This window comes from Periophthalmus magnuspinnatus, chromosome 7 (assembly GCF_009829125.3).
Source record: "Periophthalmus magnuspinnatus isolate fPerMag1 chromosome 7, fPerMag1.2.pri, whole genome shotgun sequence".
In the NCBI taxonomy this organism is placed as follows: Eukaryota; Metazoa; Chordata; class Actinopteri; order Gobiiformes; family Gobiidae; genus Periophthalmus; species Periophthalmus magnuspinnatus.
The window spans coordinates 10,085,251-10,105,739 of record NC_047132.1 but is presented as its reverse complement, the minus strand read 5'-3'; positions in this window follow the sequence as shown (position 1 = coordinate 10,105,739).

Here is a 20,489-nt window from a genome sequence, read left to right as displayed (position 1 = left end):
TTCATTTTTCAGCAGGACAACGACCCACAGCACACAGCCAAGGATTTCAAAGGATTGGCTTCAGAACCACTCTGAATGTCCTGGAGTGGCCCAGCCAGAGTCCAGACTTGAATACAATTGAACATCTCTGGAGAGACCTGAAAATGGCTGTGCACAGACGTCTCCCATCAAACCTGATGGAGCTTGAGAATTACTGCAAAGAAGAATGGGCAAATCTGCGTAAAGATAGGTGTGCTAAGCTTGCGGCATCATATTGAAAAAGACTTGAGGCTGTGATTGCTGCCAAAGGTGGATCAACAAAGTATTAAGCAAAGGCTGTGAATACTTATGTAAATGTGATTTCTTAGTTTTCTATTTTTAATAAATTTAAAAAATGTAAAAAAACAAACAAAACGTTTTCCACATTGGCATAATGGGGTATTGTGTGTAGAATTTTGAGATAAGAGATGAATTTAATACAATTTGGAATGAGGCTGTAACATGACAAAATGTGGAAAAATCAAGCGCTGTGAATACTTTCCTGATGCACTGTATATCAGCTCATTAGTTTCTGAGATGGTTGAGGTAGGGATCGCTCTCAATGCTGCACTCACATTTTCTAGGAGACTTTCAGATGGTACTTCACTTAGTCTCTGCAATTGGGATCGGGGTTGCCTTGTGTTCATTCGGGCCATGGTCTTATCTTTCAGATCAGTCACTGCCTCGGTCAGCGTGATACTTATTGGGGCTTCATACCCAATCTCTGGTTGGGGAGTTGTTGTTAACTCCCCTCTGACCTGGCGTCCTGGCGTCCTGGCTCCCCCTTGCCGTAATATATTTTGTCTTGTCAATCTCAAGTTGTGATAGCAGTTGCCTTTTGTGGATGTTGGAACACTGAGCTACTAGCTTCTTAGCCGTAAGTTTGGACTGCGGGTTTCGAAGTAACCATTTTTCCCACATCCATGTACCCCCTTTGACTCAGGTCACTGGAGTAGTAGCATTCCAACAGAGCCTTGTTCTTGCATCTCGCCCATCTCCACCTTGATGACTTACAGTATATATATTTTCATATGGTATTGTCATAGTTCTGTCTGATTGTAAGATGATTCTTTAGATATTAGCTGTTTTTTTGTTGATTTAAGATGTATTATTCTTGAGATGTGTGGGGGGAGGGTGAGATTAATATTTTTAGTATTGTAGACTCTTTGGATCACAGATTTGAGTTGGTGGTACTCTATTGTGTCTTCCTGATGATTTTACCCTCATCCCAAACTGTGGTATGTGTGGCCCTCTGCAGTTTCATCATTCAAGAAATGGAATTATTGTGTGTACATTTCATATATATACACAGAATATACAATATATACAGATTCACTTGAAGTAGGCTTGTATTTTAAAAGCAGTTTGAATATTTGTTTTATTTAGTGACAAACTGCGTTGTAGACTTTGATTAACCCCATTGTAGACCCGATATAGTCTAGATCCAGATAGTCAAATATTATCCTTGGTGGTACTTGGTGTGAAGAGAAAATAAAAGAGAACCAGTGGTCTATATAATACTTGTGCTGTAAGAAGGTTAATCCCAAGTGGATAACACAAATACGAAGACAGGTTGTGTTCACATCCTCATGTTTTCAGATGGAGGGCAGAGACCTATATAATTCTATGGGAGATTCAGTTTTTTGGAAAGAAAATCCAAGGTTATGATCCAGAATCAGAATTTTTGGGATTGACTCCACTAATTTACCATATTAATCTTACTGTGAAAAAAGCATTTCAATTTTGATCGTTATGAGTGTTAAACTTTGTGGTATACTAGTTTTTCTTTCATGAAGAAATAGACCCAATAATTACAGATATTGATAGAGAGATTTTATTTTCTGCACTGTGCCAGCCCCTCTCTGCCAGCCTATGTAATCAGAGGTATAATAATCCCTACATCAGAAGCATAGGAATGGACAACACTACCACAGTGTTTGGAGGAATCATGTCTCTGGGTCCGGAGTAAATAAACTTCCAACTCTCAGGATACTTCACTTTATACAAACATATACACTGCCTGTTCAAAAAAAAAAGTCGCCACCAAAAAAAAGGTCACACACTCACATATATACACATATTTCGTTGTTCCACCTTTAGCTTTGATTACGGCACACATTCACTGTGGCATTGTTTCGATTTCGCTTCTGCAATTTCACAAGACGGAGTGGAGGAGTTCAAGTATCTCGGGGTCTTGTTCACGAGTGAGGGAAGGATGGAGCGGGAGATTGACAGGCGGATCGGTGCAGCGTCTGCAGTGATGCGGTCGCTGTATCGGTCCGTTGTGGTAAAGAAGGAGCTGAACCGGAAGACGAAGCTCTCGATTTACCGGTCAATCTACGTTCCTACCCTCACCTATGGTCATGAGCTCTGGGTAATGACCGAAAGGACAAGGTCGCGGATACAAGCGGCTGAAATGGGCTTCCTCCGCAGAGTGGCCGGGCGCACCCTTAGGGATAGGGTGAGGAGCTCGGTCACACGGGAGGAGCTCGGAGTAGAGTCGCTGCTCCTACACATTGAGAGGAACCAGCTGAGGTGGCTCGGGCATCTGCTCAGGATGCCTCCTGGACGCCTCCCTAGGGAGGTGTTCTGGGCATGTCCCACCGGGAGGAGGCCCCGGGGAAGACCCAGGACACGCTGGAGGTACTATGTCTCGGCTGACCTGGGAACGCCTTTCGGTCATTACCCAGAGCTCATGACCATAGGTGAGGGTAGGAACGTAGATTGACCGGTAAATCGAGAGCTTCGCCTTCCGGCTCAGCTCCTTCTTTACCACAACGGACCGATACAGCGACCGCATCACTGCAGACGCTGCACCGATCCGCCTGTCAATCTCCCGCTCCATCCTTCCCTCACTCGTGAACAAGACCCCGAGATACTTGAACTCCTCCACTTGGGGCAGAGACTCACCACCCACCCGGAGAGAGCAAACCACCTTTTTCCGGTCGAGAACCATGGCCTCGGATTTAGAGGAGCTGATTCTCATCCCAGCCGCTTCACACTTGGCTGCAAACCACCCGAGTGCCTGCTGCAGGTCCTGGCTCGAAGAAGCCATCAGGACAACATCATCTGCAAACAGCAGAGATGAAATCCTGTGGTTCCCAAACCAGACCCCCTCCGGCCCCTGGCTGCGCCTAGAAATTCTGTCCATAAATATAATGAACAGAACCGGTGACAAAGGGCAGCCCTGGCGGAGTCCAACATGCACTGGGAACAGGTCTGACTTACTGCCGGCAATGCGAACACAGATCCTGCTCCGGTCATACAGGGACCGGACAGCCCTTAGCAAAGAGCCCCGGACCCCATACTCCCAGAGCACCCCCCAAAGGACACCACGAGGGACACGGTCGAATGCCTTCTCCAGATCCACAAAACACATGTGGACTGGTTGGGCATACTCCCATGAACCCTCAAGGACCCGATGGAGAGTATAGAGCTGGTCCAGTGTTCCGCGACCAGGACGAAAACCACACTGCTCCTCCTGAATCCGAGGTTCGACTATTGGTCAGATTCTCCTCTCCAGCACCCTGGAATAGACCTTACCTTCACTGAAGTCAAACTAGAAAAAACATGTATGCTTATCTGGTTTTCTCTAGAAACATACATATGGCGGTACAAAGTACGTATAGCATAACAGTCCATGTTGGTGCCCATGAGAGACAAACAGGTTAAACTATAATTGTCACATACATTAAATGAAAAATTATTCATTAACAGTTGCAAGAGGCAGAGTTGTTCAGGCACTTAATAGTTTTTGAAAATCATTATTCAAATGTTTTATCAAAATGATTAAAATTAAAATCACTTTTCTCAGAAACTACATAATGTTAAGAGATAATTATTTGTTTTTACACTCATCAGATTCCACTCAGCCCAAATAACAAAGAGTACTTAATAAAGCATGTCATGCAAGAGCTCGGGTGTTAGGAGGTTAAACAGAAATCAACCTTGAATTAACTGTGCCATTTCACTTTTGAAACACACCTCCCAGGTCATCCTTAACAAATGTGTGTACCACTTGTTTGAGCAGCTGCTGTAGATATTTGTTGTTCTTCACCAGTGAGATGAGCGGGTTGTTTCCCATCATGGCCCCTGCTACATAGTATGGCATTGTGCTCATTTCACGTATCAGGACCTTGTTTATTTTCTCATTCAGTTTTTTCTTCTGTGTAGCACTCATATTCTTCAGTATCTCAGGGAGGGGTCTGAACGTTCCACGACTCAGCAAGTATCCACACAGACTTCCTAGTGTCCCTCCTGAAAACGCACGGGTGAGTTTGAGTTTAGCCTGGTACCTTTAAAGGAACTATCCTGTGCTTTTACTGTTATAAAAAAGGGATTGCAATCACAGCTGACACTGGGTTGACATTGCCTAAACCGAAGACACATAAGTTTGTCTCAGTGAATGGACTGGCCATATTGGAATAAAACACAGTGGATTTATTTTGACCTCAAGAGCTGCTTATCCAATGTAAGTCATATTTTTCTCCAATACATGGGAGAAGCCTTGTATTTGAAGGCCTTTAAATAGTGTATCTTACCAACAGCAATTCCAACTGGTCCACCCAGTAGACCCCCAGCGAATGCCCCACCTCCTGCCAAGATTGCGCCTGTTCTGGATTTTTCAACTGCAACCTTAATTTCTTCTTCGTCAGCTGCTATTTCATAACACAGCTCCATCACATGGTCAATACTCACACTCTTCACTATAAAGACAGAAAATATGTTATATTAGGATTACATAGAGATACAAGTTTTTATGGAAAAATGTTTTCTTGTTTTAATGGTTATACCATAAACTGTATAAAGTGGAGTGTGATGTCTCCCATATGTTTCGGCTCCAGTTAAATGAATTCTGTCAAGGCTAGCCGTTATAGTGGCTAATTTGGAGCAGAGTTCCACATTTGGAATTCCGATCGGGAGTATCATAAATGCCCCCTTCCTGCCCACACCAATGGTTTAGCAGGGAGCGGGCGCTTAGCAAATCAAACCTGTTGCTAAGGCTACTGGGAGTGACCTCCAGAAAAGAAGGCTCCTGATTTGTCTGTTATTAAAACCAACATTTTTAGAGCAAAATGGCAAGGCTCACTGCTGGAGTTACAGAAGAGTGATGAGTTTTCAATATAAGGTGAAATGGAGCCAGAGTCGATGGAGCTGGAAACGCATCCATAATCACTTCCTATTTGGAACACGGTGCCTAAGCAGGTTAGCTATGTCTGTGTATATATACAGTCTATGAGTTATACTCACACAGTGTATCTAAACCAGCCCCTGCAGAGAGAGGAAGGCACTCTGACCCTGTGTAGTTGGGTTTGGGCTTATCTTGCTCACAGTGGTTTACACTTGTTGAGTCATTATTTGGTTAAAGGCATGCTATGTAACCTTTCTGGTGGAGGTCACATCATCAACTTGTCTCTATGGAAACTGTATTGCTTTGTACAGTCTGACATTAAATGTATTAATTTCATGGTGACAAGCAGGTGAGTTACAGGTTCGATCTGTGGAGAGGCGATGCTCAGATATTTAATGCATGTTTATCAAAGTATGTTTTAGGCAGTAAAAACACCTATATTTAAAAATATAAATACAAGAGGACAAGGTAATACCACACTGGGGAATAATTCAGGCAAAGCAATAACATGTCCATGGTTGCAGACCACTCATCAGAAAAGTTCATAGTGCACCTTTAAGTGACATTATAGACCTGGCTTTGTGTTTAGTGAACTCATCTTTGTCTTCTCCATCCAAATGAAATGATTTACTGGCGTGATTTACACCATCTAAATTAATGAGCATGCTTGTTATGCCTAACATAAAGCAAAGTTACTCACTGAGATCGTCGAAGGTCCAGTCCTTCTGTTTCAGCGATTTGGAAGCCTTTGGTTTCTTCATTTGAAAATTTGAACTTGAGATTGCACATTCTTCTGGCAGGAATTGTTCTGATGGTAATTCTTGTAATGAAAAGTCGTCTAACAGCCAAAAAGAGAAAATGAAAAATGAAGCTGTGCAATGGTCATGGAATTTCTTACATTGTTCTCACCTGTGTCATGTGGCTTTCCTAATGCGTTGTTATGACCTGTTTTATTGCACAGCCAGGTGCTGTCAAGTCGTACGTAGAAAAAAGGTAGGGGTTTTGCCACGTTTGCGGTGGATTCTGTTAAGTTTTTGTCATTTTCCAGATCAGGGCTTTATGTACCTTTTACGGCTTAAGTTGTTGCATGAACGGGATTTAGCTGAGTTTTTAGTGGCTATGTGGACTAAACAAAACAGACAACAATCTATCAGATTGTTTAGCACTTATGCATGGCTGTAAAAGCTCTCAGTAGAGTGGCTTTTAGGCATAGCGGATGATGTTCTAAGCCCACTGCACAGCGGTGAGGCAGTACTGTCATGGACATGTGTGACGCAGACGGCCTATAAAAATATGTGTTTTTTCCTGCGTTTAAAAATAATAATTTTATGATGTAAAAAATTTGTGTATGTGTAGACAGAAAGTAGCCCAGAAATATGGAAAATATGAGTTTATGTCTGTGTAATCCCTCAGTCATCTAGGCCTGATCCATAGTAAAAGAAATCTTCAATTCTGTCAAGTGGACAAAACGTTGTAGGAGTGAAGACTTTTCTCTGCTCATCTAAGCTGCTTCAGTTCTGGTCAGATTACTGGTGGACACTGCATTATACCTATCTGAAGAGAGGGGTTGACTACAATGACTTTATGAGTTATGCCTCTGTGCATTGTTCTTAGGGAGCATGTAAGGCATTCATCATTACTCATAGCCACAGGGCCATCGTAGGCTGTTTGTAGAAAATCTTTGACACAATCATTGAGCTGGCTACGAACTTACGAAAGCTCCACCAACACTGTGTCTTCTTAAAACGGCATCAAGAACGCCACAGAAAATTTGCAAAAAAACTGCTTGTAGACCATTCACAGCCATTGTACAGGTCATTATGACCAAGGCTTAAAGTGTTCCTGAGGAATACTTAAGGCCAGTGTAGAAACACGGGGGTCTCTGGAGCACAGTTTGAAGCCTCAGACGCTGTACAATATACATTTCAATAGCAGGTGTCTTTGGAAAGATCTAACAAAAAATATGAATTATTGCAATTGTTTAAAGCAGACCTATTCTGCAAAATTGACATTTCAGATCTTTTAATGTTATGTTTGTTTTGTCTCACCATTTACTCACTCACAGTTGTATATGGAGTGATGCAGTCATGCATGTTTGAGCAATCATTAATTGCTTTTATTCAACACGCCATATTGCTAATCAGCTTCCGTTTTCACCGCCACTGGGATATGCCCAGTGCTCTGAACCTGTGTCATGCTCCAATTTTATTTTCTTTAGTGGTGATACAGGTAAGATTCTGCAGTGTCGCGTAGTCATTTTGGTACAAATGAAAAAAAAAATTCTGCTCACTAGTGTGATATGCAGCTCTCCATCAGTGGTGCCAACTCATCCAAATTATAGGTAAACCTAGCAGGATTACCACAGACACTACTACACTGATAATATATTTTGACAATATATTTTCCAGTAAGGCCTGCTGATAAGTGACATAATTTGATGCATTTTTTTCACAATTGACAACTAAATCAAAGTTATATAAGCACAAACATTAAATAATTTCAAAAAAGACTTAAACAAGCTCATTTGGAATGATGTGTAGACCCAGACTGATCCCAATCATGCCTATGAAATGTTTTTGTGCAAATATATCAAATTATATGGAAAAAAAAAAAAACACCATAGCAAAAGGTAAGCAAAAATCTATATTGTGTTAAAAAGCCACGAGTAGCTAAAGGACTAGGAAATTCAGCAAGAATGGGTTCAACTACGTTTTGTTAACGGGTTTTGGTTGGGTCTTGCTCACAGTGGTTTACACTTGTTGTTACACTATTGTTTGGTTAAAGGTGCACTATGTAACCTTTCAGGTGAAGGTCACATCATCAACTTGTCTCCATGGAGATTGTATTGCTTTACCTGAATTATTCCCTAGGATGGCATTAAATTTATATATTCCATGGTGGCAAGCAGGTGAGTTACAGGCCTGATCAGTGGAGAGGCGATCCTGCTCACATGTTTAACAAAGTACATTTTAGCAGTAAAACATATATAAATGCAAGAGAACAAGGTAATACCACACTGGGGAATAATTCAGGCAAAGTAATAACATGTCCATGGTTGCAGACCACTCATCAGAAAAGTTCATAGTGCACCTTTAAGTGACATTATAGACCTGGCTTTGTGTTTAGTGAACTCATCTTTGTCCTCTCCATCCAAATGAAATGATTTACTGATGTGATGATTCTGTCAGAATCTAAATTAATATGCATGATTGTTATACCAAACATAAAGCAAAGTTACTTACCTTCCATTTTTGTCTTTGGATGTCTGCTGCCGAAACTTACTTTTGGTGACAGTCCTGCAGTAGCGATATGGTAAGCATTGTCATTTGGCCCAGAATTCACACATTTGTTAGGTAACATTTTACTTCTTTTGTTATGACAAAGAAACAACTTTAAAAATCAACTTTTCAGAGCTTTTAATGTTTCTCCTCACCATTTACTTGATTAAAACCCCAAACATTAAATAATTTCAAAGAGGAGTTAATAAACTTAATTGGAATGATGTATAGACCCAAACTGACCACAATCATGTCTATGAAACTTTTTTGTGCAAATATGTCAAATTATATGAAAAAATGCTCATTGCAAAAGATAAGCAAAAAAATAAATTATGTTAAAAAGCCATGAGTAGCTAAAGGACTAGGAAATTCATCCAAGAAAAATATTATTATATAAAAGAATTGTTGATGGGTTTTATTTTGTTAATGGGTTTTGGTTTGGTCTTGCTCACAGTGGTTTACACTTGTTGAGTCATTATTTGGTTAAAGGCGTGCTATGTAACCTTTCTGGTGGAGGTCACATCATCAATTTGTCTCTATGGAATTTTTATTGCTTTGTACATTATGACATGAAATGTATCTCTTCCATGGTGACAAGCAGGTGAGTTACAAGTCCAATCAGCGGAGAGGCAACATGTTTTCATGATCCGCACCGTCCGCTCCTGGTTTTCCTCCTGTCCTGTTCTTTCCCTCCCTCACCTGCCAGATCTGGGCTGGGCTCCTGGCTCCTCCTGCGTGCACCTGCAGCCCATCAGCGCAATCACCACACCTGCTGTGCTTAAGAGGAGCTGGGAGAAGAGACTCAGTGTGAGATCGTTGTCTTCCTGTCATCTCTTCATGTCCTCGGTTCCTGTGTTCCTGCATTCCTTGTCGTTCCTGTGTTGCTCCGTCCCTGCTCCGACCCTGCTTCCCAGCCCTGGTACTGTCTTGTCTGTCTCTGCACTCTACGCTCCTGGATCTGGGTTGCAGACCTCTCATCACAAAAGTTACATAGTGCACCTTTAAGTGACATTATAGACCTGGCTTTTGTTTAGTAAACACCCTCATCTTTGTCTTCTCCATCCAAATGAAATGATTTAATGACGTGATAACTCTGCCACTATCTAAATTAATGAGCATGTTTGTTATGCCAAACTTAAAGCAAAGTTACTTACTGATATAACAGTTGGCGGAATTGTCATAGTAGTCTTTTGTTTCTCCATCTTCTGTCTGTGATTCTGCAGTATTGGTATAGTTCCAAGATCTCTCAGCATACATTTTACTTCTTTTCTTTTGACAAAAAAAGAAATATAAAACTTTTAAAAGGATTTAAAATTGTGTTTTCAGATTTGAATGCAGAGCTTCCTGGCCTGTATCCCTTAATCTATAAACAAACAATTTCTTCCGTGCCTCATATATCCAGTGCTCTGCCTACACCATGACCTTTGGTCTATGGAATATCATGTTATGGCCATATCATGTATTATTGCCATGTCTTAGTTTAATGATTAAACTTTTATTTGTTACAATCAGCTGACACTACAATGTTCAACCCTTAATCACCCTGCTATTGATCTCTTTGTATGTTTTTGGGTCTGAGGATCGATCAAGTTATAGATGGAGGAGAGATTATGTCTCAGGCCCCCATTCCTGTTTAAAGAAGGATTGTCTTTCCTAACAAAAATAGCTTCTTTAATTCCCCTCTCAAACCATTTCTTTTCTCTGGCAAAGATCTGAAGTGGTTAGTGGCTTTGAGATGGACATGTACAGTAGACTGGGGTCCCAAGGAGTTCTCGTGACGTTGTTGGTCCATTCTGTTATGAAGTGGCTGTTTAGTTTCTCCAGTGTAACGCTCACTGCACTCTTCACTACACTGAATGGAGTAGACCACAATACTTTGTGTATGTCTTGGGGTTTTGTCCTTTGGGTGAACCAGTTTTTGTCTCATAGTGTTTGTTGGTTTGAAAAAGACAGGAATCTCATACTGTCTGAAAATTCTCTGAAGTTTGTCAGACTCATCCGCTGTGTAAGGAATAGTTACAGCTTTCCTTCTAGGCTCATATTCCCTATTATCCAGTTTTTACTCTCTTAGATCTATTGAAGGCCCATTTTGAATACCCACAAGCAGAGAGGGCTTTCTCCACATGTTGTTCCTCCTTCACTTTTCAAGTTCAGATCTGAGACATAATCTCGCTCCCATCTACAACTCCATCCTCAGACCCAAAAACAAACCAAGAGAACATTAGCAGGGTTGTAAAAGGTTGAATAGGGTAGTTTCAGCTGAAACTGGAGACAATAGTTGTTGACAGTTTCAGTGTAGTTAGTGTCGGTTTCTGTTCTGTTGCAGAAGAACAGGCGCAGAGGCTTGGGAATCGTTCAGTAGATTTTTATTTTACAGTCGGAAATCTCAGCCCAGAAAATCATAAGTCTTAGCTAAAACATAAAAAATATATAAAAATTGTCAATATCAAGTGGATAATTTCATAAAATGTTAGCAGAGCTTCAAATCATAAAACATTGTGTAAAATATGTGACACTCAGATTTATAAAATGTGTATGACACTTGGATAGCATGGATGAAACAAAGAGCAGCTACTGAAGGAAACACCAAGAATAAAATTAAATTTAAACTGAGTCAGTTTCAACGTCAGAGTCATCTGGTGAATCATTTGTGTGTGGTTGTTGTTTAGCTATAGCAGTAGTGATAAGTCGTAGACGTTTAGGTAAAGTAGGATTTTGTGGAAAGTCTGACTTGTGTTTATGGGTCCAGTCAGTAGTTAAGGCAATTGTAATCAAATATCCAGGTTTCATGTCTGATACAATAGAGATTTTTCTATTTGAGAGTTCACAAGGGTCAGTCGTGCAGGTCAGAAAGTCACATACGTCAAATTGTGCTGTACAGTCCTGTCCTTCTAAACAATTAATAGTGAATCTTTTTCCTCTAGATTTTAAACGCGTTTCTCTTGGTGCCCTTTTCAGTGCTCTCCATTTCATACCTGTATTGTTGCGATCCCCTCCAGCCGGAGGGTGCATGTCACTTGTTATATTTGTCGCGTTTGTGGTTGATCTTGTTGGCTGTCCGAGGTCCTCTTTCTCACTATTGTGTAGATACCACCAAGCTAAAACAAGAAAAATAGAAATGATTAAGAAAAAATAAAGAAGTTCAGGTAAGGTACATGGAAAACGAGGGCATGGTCTATACTCCCCCTTTTTCTCTCTCTTCTTCCTCTCCTGGAGCCCCGGGATTGGGTGTGCCTGGTCCCTCCCCATCTGGTTCTGGAGCTGCTGTGTTGATGTCAGCGCGAACCTCGGCAAGGGTACGTTGAGTGGGGTCCACTGGACACTTGATGCAATGTGATAGATGGTACCAGAACTTAGAATCGCCGTGCTGGACCTGCACAGATCTCCCGGTTGATTGAGTGATTTTGTAGGGTCCAGTTTGGTAGGGTTGAGTCCAGTTGTTGCGTTTGTGTACTTTAATGTAGAACCAGGAACCAGGGGCCAGGTCGTTGTCAGCGTCTGGAGTCATTTGAACAGTGTGAGTCCTTTCTCTACATTTGTGCATTTCCGAGACTATTTTCTGCAGCATTTGGACATAGTCATGATGTTGTTTGTCCCAGTCAAGGAAAGGAGAGTCCTCGTTGAAAGGTCCAATTGGTTTGTGCATTTCTCGTCCAGTCAAAAGCATGTGAGGTGTAAAACATGTGGTTCTGTTTACACTGTTCCTGATGTCCATCAAGACAACAGGAAGAGCTGTGGCCCAATCTATTTTGCAAGTTTGCCAAACCTTTGCTAGTTTTCTCTTAATAGTAGCATTCATACGTTCAACTTGACCCTGGCTTGAAGGATGGGAGATACAACAAAAAAAATCACATGCATTTCAAGTTAATCTTTGTAGAGGTCTAAACTACAGTGGTATTTTTTTTACACAACAAGACATGATGTTTTTGTTTATACAAATTTCATACGAGTCTTTGTGATTCATTTATTTCTAAAATCCCTACATGGTAAAGTCCAAAGTGGCTGTGTCTCAGATGTGAAATCCATGTTTACTTTCTATAAGCGCATCTCTAAAAAAAATCACTACAGTAACATTTTTATTTTATCCACAAAGTATCTCCTATTGTGTTTTTTTTTGTTGCTATTATCCTGTTTTGGTGCGTTTGTGTCCCTTACCTGCTGCAGCTCAAATTTGAATCGGACACGGTTTAGAGGGACGTGTGTCTGTCCATTTTAATGAAAGCTCTCGAGGTATTCATGACATCAGTGGGTTTGTGCGATTCAAAGTGGAACTGAAGTCACCTGTCTGCAAAACAACGTGAACACTGTGGCCCTGATCATAAAAGCACCAAAGTTTAAAGTCTAAAAACAAACGCAGTGATGTTATCCAAGCCCCTGAAACATTTTGAAGATTATATCAGAAGAAATACAAGTGGTTTATGATTGAAGTAGCTTGGCAAACAAGCTGGAGAGATATAGTTTTTGTAGTTTACCTGAAAGCAGCCATTTGTAATAAGACCGACCCCGAAGTGACCCTGTTGTATCTCACATATCACCACTAGATGCTATCTGCGTTACTTCTGTCTGATAGTGTGCCAGCTTTGGTCTGATGGAAAAAGACCAGAGAACAGGAATGGAATTAATCATAACTATATTAAGACAACGAGTGTGCACCACCGAGCCAAGTTACAGGTCAGATCAGTGAAGAGGCGACCCCGCTCATAGTAAAAATGTTTTTCTGTGAAATTTGCTCTATAAAAATTCCTTGCATAAAGGGGTACCCTCATGCATAATTTCTTTAATCAAAACCTCAATGTTTTGTAGTCCCTTCCCCATTGTTGTTTAGTTATAGCCTGATTTTATAAATGCATGAGATTTAGATGTAGGAATCATCTTGCAATCATCTGCCCTCAGCCTGATTTAACAATCATCAAGTATTTTTCCTTTGAAATTGGCGCCCACATAGCTGTTCAGAGATGGTAGCCAAAGACCTCAATACATTTGAATAGCTTATTTTAATATACTGTACAAATACATACAGTGAGGAAAATAAGTGTTTGAACACCCTGTGATTTTGCAAGTTCTCCCACTGAGAAATCATGCAGGGGTCTGAAATTTTCATCTTAGGTGCTTGTCCACTGTGAGAGACATAATCTAAAAAAAAATCTGGAAATCATATTGTATGATTTTTTAAATAATGTATTTGTATGTTACTGCTGCAAATAGGTATTTGAACACCTGTCTATCAGCTAGAATTCTGACCCTCAAAGACCTGTTAGTCCACCTCCACTCCACTTATTATCCTAAATTAGAAGCTCCTGTTTGAGGTCGTTAGCCTCATAAACACCTGTCCACCCCATACAATCAGTAAGACTCCTGCTACTAACATGCACAAGAGACAAAATTGTAGACCTCCACAAGGCTGGAAAGGGCTATGGGGCAATTGCCAAGCAGCTTGGTGAAAAAAGATCCATGGAAGAAGCTAAACATGACTGTCAATCTTCCTCGGACTGGGGCTCCATGCAAGATCTCACCTCATGGAGTCTCAATGATCCTAAGAAAGGTGAGGAATCAACCCAGAACTACACGGGAGGAGCTGGTCAATGACCTGAAAAGAGCTGGGACCACCGTTTCCAAGGTTACTGTTAGTAATACACTAAGATGTCATGGTTTAAAATCATGCATGGCACAGAAGGTTCTGCTTAAACCAGCGGGGGCGGGGCGGGGGGGGGGGGGGACCTCTGGAATAGCAAACAAAGGCTAATGTACCAAATATTAACGTTGATTTTCTTATTTGCAGCAGTAACAAATAAATTATTTTAAAAATCATACAATGTGATTTCCAGATTTTTTTTTTTTTAGATTATGTCTCTCACAGTGGAACACGCACCTAAGATGAAAATTTCAGCCCCCTGCATGATTTCTAAGTGGGAGAACTTGCAAAGTCACAGGAGGGTGTTCAAATACTTATTTGCCTTACTGTATATATACATTATACACACCTATGCACACACACACACACATGTATACATGCCAACGTCTGTACGACAGTATTTCTGTCCAACTCGAGCTTGTATGTTACAGTTGATTCCACATGAGTACAGCTCTTTTCCACACAGCCCTAATGCCAAACCTCATCAGACTGAGCGCTCCACTGTGGCAGCTCAATCAGATCAGGTGTGCCACACATATGCACCGAGCTCTATGTTTACAGGTTTACTAAGGTTGTTTTTTATTTTATTTTTTCACCCTAATTCCAAACTGTGATATGTATGGCCCCCGGCAGTTTCATCCATCCATCCATCCATCCATCCATTTTCTTCCGCTTATCCGGGGCCGGGTCGCGGGGGCAGCAGTCTAAGCAGGGACTCCCAGACTTCCCTCACCCCGGACACGTCCTCCAGCTCCTCCGGTGGGACCCCAAGGCGTTCCCAGGCCAGCCGAGAGACATAGTCCCTCCAGCTTGTCCTGGGTCTTCCCCGGGGCCTCCTCCCGGTGGGACATGCCCAGAACACCTCCCTAGGGAGGCGTCCAGGAGGCATCCTGAGCAGATGCCCGAGCCACCTCAGCTGGTTCCTCTCAACGTGTAGGAGCAGCGGCTCTACTCCGAGCTCCTCCCGTGTGACCGAGCTCCTCACCCTATCCCTAAGGGTGCGCCCGGCCACTCTGCGGAGGAAACCCATTTCGGCCGCTTGTATCCGCGATCTTGTCCTTTCGGTCATTACCCAAAGCTCATGACCATAGGTGAGGGTAGGAACGTAGATTGACCGGTAAATAGAGAGCTTCGCCTTCCGGCTCAGCTCCTTCTTTACCACAACGGACCGATACAGCGACCGCATCACTGCAGACGCTGCACCGATCCGCCTGTCAATCTCACGCTCCATCCTTCCCTCACTCGTGAACAAGACCCCGAGATACTTGAACTCCTCCACTTGGGGCAGAGACTCACCACCCACCCGGAGAGAGCAAACCACCTTTTTCCGGTCGAGAACCATGGCCTCGGATTTGGAGGAGCTGATTCTCATCCCAGCCGCTTCACACTCGGCTGCAAACCGCCCCAGTGCCTGCTGCAGGTCCTGGCTCGAAGAAGCCATCAGGACAACATCATCTGCAAACAGCAGAGATGAAATCCTGTGGTTCCCAAACCAGGCCCCCTCCGGCCCCTGGCTGCGCCTAGAAATTCTGTCCATAAATATAATGAACAGAACCGGTGACAAAGGGCAGCCCTGGCGGAGTCCAACATGCACTGGGAACAGGTCTGACTTACTGCCGGCAATGCGAACACGGCTCCTGCTCCGGTCATACAGGGACCGGACAGCCCTTAGCAAAGAGCCCCGGACCCCATACTCCCAGAGCACCCCCCAAAGGACACCACGAGGGACACGGTCGAATGCCTTCTCCAGATCCACAAAACACATGTGGACTGGTTGGGCATACTCCCATGAACCCTCGAGGACCCGATGGAGAGTATAGAGCTGGTCCAGTGTTCCACGACCAGGGCGAAAACCACACTGCTCCTCCTGAATCCGAGGTTCGACTATCGGTCGGATTCTCCTCTCCAGCACCCTGGAATAGACCTTACCGGGAAGGCTGAGGAGTGTGATTCCCCTGTAATTGGAACACACCCTCCGGTCCCCCTTCTTATACAGAGGGACCACCACCCCGGTCTGCCATTCCACAGGTACTGTCCCCGACCGCCACGCGATGTTGCAGAGACGTGTCAGCCAAGACAGTCCCACAACATCCAGAGACTTGAGGTACTCAGGACGGATCTCATCCACCCCCGGAGCCTTGCCACCGAGGAGCTTGCCAACCACCTCAGTGACTTCAGCCAGGGTGATGGACGAGTCCGCCCCTGGGTCCCCAGTTTCTGCTTCCTCCTCGGAAGACGTGACAGTGGGATTGAGGAGATCCTCAAAGTATTCCTTCCACCGCCCGACAACATCCCCAGTCGAGGTCAGCAGCTCTCCACCCGCACTGTAAACAGTGTTGGTGAAGCACTGCTTTCCCCTCCTGAGGCGTCGGACGGTTTGCCAGAATCTCTTTGAGGCCGTCCGATAGTCCTCCTCCATGGCCTCCCCGAACTCCTCCCAACCCCGAGTTTTTGCCTCTGTGACTGCCCGAGCCGCGGCACGCTTGGCCCGCCGGTACTCATCAGCTGCCTCAGGAGTCCCACGAGCCAACAAGGCTCGATAGGACTCCTTCTTCAGCTTGACGGCATCCCTTACTTCCGGTGTCCACCACCGGGTTCGGGGATTGCCGCCGCGACAAGCACCACAGACCTTACGACCACAGCTACGAGCAGCCGCATCAACAATAGAGGTGGAGAACATGGCCCACTCGGAGTCCATGTCTCCAACCTCCCCCGGGATCAGGGAGAAGCTCTCCCGGAGGTGGGAGTTGAAGACCCCCCTGACAGAGGGCTCCGCCAGACGTTCCCAGCAGACCCTCACAATACGCTTGGGCCTGCCAGGTCTGTCCGGCTTCCTCCTCCGCCAGCGGATCCAACTCACCACCAGGTGGTGATCAGTTGACAGCTCAGCCCCTCTCTTCACCCGAGTGTCCAAGACACGCGGTCGGAGGTCAGATGACACGACAACAAAGTCGATCATCGACCTCTGACCTAGAGTGTCCTGGTGCCATGTGCACCGATGGACACCCTTGTGCTCGAACATGGTGTTTGTTATGGACAAGCTGTGACTAGCACAGAAGTCCAATAACAAAACACCGCTCGGGTTCAGATCGGGGAGGCCGTTCCTCCCAATCACGCCCCTCCAAGTGTCACTGTCGTTACCCACATGGGCGTTGAAGTCCCCCAGGAGAACAACGGAGTCCCCGGTTGGTGCACTGTCTAGTACCCCTCCCAGGGACTCCAAGAAGGTCGGGTACTCTGCACTGCTGTTTGGCCCGTAGGCCGACACAACAGTGAGAGACCTGTCCCCGACCCGAAGGCGCAGGGACGCGACCCTCTCGTTCACCGGAGTGAACCCCAACACGCAGCGGCTGAGCTGTGGGGCAATGAGCAAGCCCACACCAGCTCGCCGCCGCTCCCCGCGGGCAACGCCAGAGAAATGGAGAGTCCAACCCCTCTCAAGAAGTTGGGTTCCAGAGCCCAAGCTGTGCGTGGAGGTGAGGCCGACTATATCTAGCCGGTAACGCTCAACCTCCCGCACAAGCTCAGGCTTCTTCCCCCCCAGCGAGGTGACATTCCATGTCCCCAGAGCTAGTCTCCATGTCCGGAGATCTGGTCGTCGAGGTCCCCGCCTTCGACTGCTACCCGGATCTCTCCGCACCCGCCTTCTTGAATGATGAAACCGGCAGTTTCATCATTCAAGAAATGGAACTTTTGTACGTAGATTTCAGATAAGTAGCCTTGTAATTTAAAAGCAGTTTGAATATTTGTTTTATTTGGTGACAAATCTCATTGTAGACCTCAGTTAGCCCTAATGTAGACCTGATATAGTTTAGTTAGTACTTGGAAAGCCAAATATTCTCCTTGGTAGTACTTGGTGTGTAAAGAGAAAAGAAGACATAACCAGTGGTCTATATAATATTTGTGCTGTAAGAAGGTTAATCCCAAGTGGATAACACAAATATGAAGACAAGTAGTGTTTACGTTCTCACGTTTTTAGATGGAGGGACCTATATAACTCTATGGAAGATTCACTTTTTGGAAGAAAAATCCAAGATTATGATCCAGAATCTTAATATTTGTTAAGGACTGACTCCACTAATTTGCCATATTAATCTTATTGTGAAAAAATACTACTTACTATTTTGATTATTATAACGACAAATAAAATGTTGAACTTTGTGCTAGACCAGTTTTTCTTTCATGAAGAAATAGGCCCAGTAATTACAGATATTGATAGAGGGATTGCGTTTCTATGTGTGCCAGCCCCACTCTGCCAGCATATGTAATCAGAGGTATAATACTCCCTACATCAGAAGCATAGGAATGGACATGAATGTTTTGAGGAATCATGTCTCTGGGTCCTGGGTAAATAAACTTCCAACTCTCAGCGTACTTCACTTTATTCAAACAGATATTAATCAACTCTGCGTTAACCGTGCCATTTCTTTTTTTTTAATCACACCTCCCAGGTCTTTCTTAACAAATGTTTCTACCACTTCTTTGAGCAGTTGGTATAGATGTTTGTTGTTCTTCACCAGTGCGATGAGCGAGTTGTTTCCCATCATGGCCCCTGCTGCATTGTATGGCATTTTGCACATTTCACGTTCCAGGACCTCCTTCACTTTCTTATACAGTTTCTTCTTCTTTTTAGGGCTCATCTTTTTCAGGATCACAGGGAGAGGTCTGTACTTTCCACGACTCAGCAAGTATCCACACAGACTCCCTAGTGTCCCTCCTGAAAACACACGGGTGAGTTTGAGTTTAGCCTGGAACTGTATGTATCTTGTGCTTCTACTGTTTTAAAAAAGGTCACAATCACAGCTGACCTTGGGTTGCCAGTGTCTAAACCTGCAGAGGACGCATAAGTTTGTCTCAGTGAATGGACTGGCCATATTGGAATAAAACACAGTGGATTTATTTTGACCTCAAGAGCTGCTTATCCAATGTAAGTCATATTTTTCTCCAATACATGGGAGAAGCCTTGTATTTGAAGGCCTTTAAATAGTGTATCTTACCAACAGCAATTCCAACTGGTCCACCCAGTAGACCCCCAGCCACTGCCCCGCCTCCTGCCAAGAGAGCACCTTTTTTGACACTTTTAAGTGCAACCTTAATTTCTTCTGTGTCGCCTGCTATTTCATAACACAGCTCCATCACCTGGTCAAGGCTCAGAGCATCCACTATAAAGACAGAAAATATGTTAGATTAAGTTATAGGTTAAGTTATTTTATGGAAAAAAAGTTCTTAATGGCTATATTTATTTCTTATTTATTTATTTTCTTATTTTTTATTTTTTTAAAGGGACAGCACATATTAATAAACATAAAAAATTTGAATATATAAAGATTATTGCCAACGTGGTTCATTTTCATCTTCAGTCCCTTCAGGTTGATGGGACAGAGAAAAGAGTAGCAACAATCAAATGCACAGTACAGTATGACATTAAATGTATCCATTCTATGGTGACACACAAGTGAGTTACAGGTCTGATCTGTGGAAAGCCGATCTTGCTCACATTTTTAACACATGTTTATCAAAGTATGTTTCAGCAATAAAAACACCTGTATAAAAAAATGCAAGAGGACAAGTAAATACCATACTGGGGAATAATTCAGACAAAGCAATAACATGTCCATGGTTGCAGACCTCTCATCACAAAAGTTACATAGTGCACCTTTAAGTGATCTTATAGATCTGGCTTTGTGTTTAATGAACTCATCTTTGTGTTCTCCATCCAAATGAAATGATTTAATGCTGTGATGGTTCTGCCACCATCTAAATGAATATGCATGATTGTCATACCAAACCTAAAGCAAAGTTACTCACTGATATACTGAGGAGGTGAGGACAGAGGCTTTTGCTTGTAGTTTTTTTTTTTTTTATGTTTTTCTCCCTGTAGTTCTGCAGGATGGAAATGGACTGTAATCCCTTATCTATAAGGGAACTGTTTCTTCTCTGCCTCATATATCCAGTGCTCAGACCTACACCATGAACTTTGGTCTTTGGAATATCACTACCATCAATAATTTTCTTTGCTACAATTATAGTTACCAAATAGATCAGTAAAAAACATCGAATTGAAAGCAAAAGTAACTTTGAGTTGTGGGTTGAAGGTTGGTAATTGCTCCATGCACAGTAAAACATATGGCTGTAGACAATAAAGTATGCCTTGCCTTAAAAAATGTTGCTCTTATTGATCAAATATAATACATTTTACATTTCATGAACAAATACAAGGGAGACTTTGAAAACAAGACTGGAGGAGTGGCTGTGGACCTCTCACTTTAGAATGTTTGTACTTCAACTTGAATAAAAGTTCTTTACATATTCAGCCCTTTTCAAGACCTTTTGGTATTTTGTCTCCAAGTTAAACAATTTTACCTCAGGAATCAATGCAATAATTCTGATTCTGTGATTCTATTTGATCAGTCCTGTCTAATCAATACAG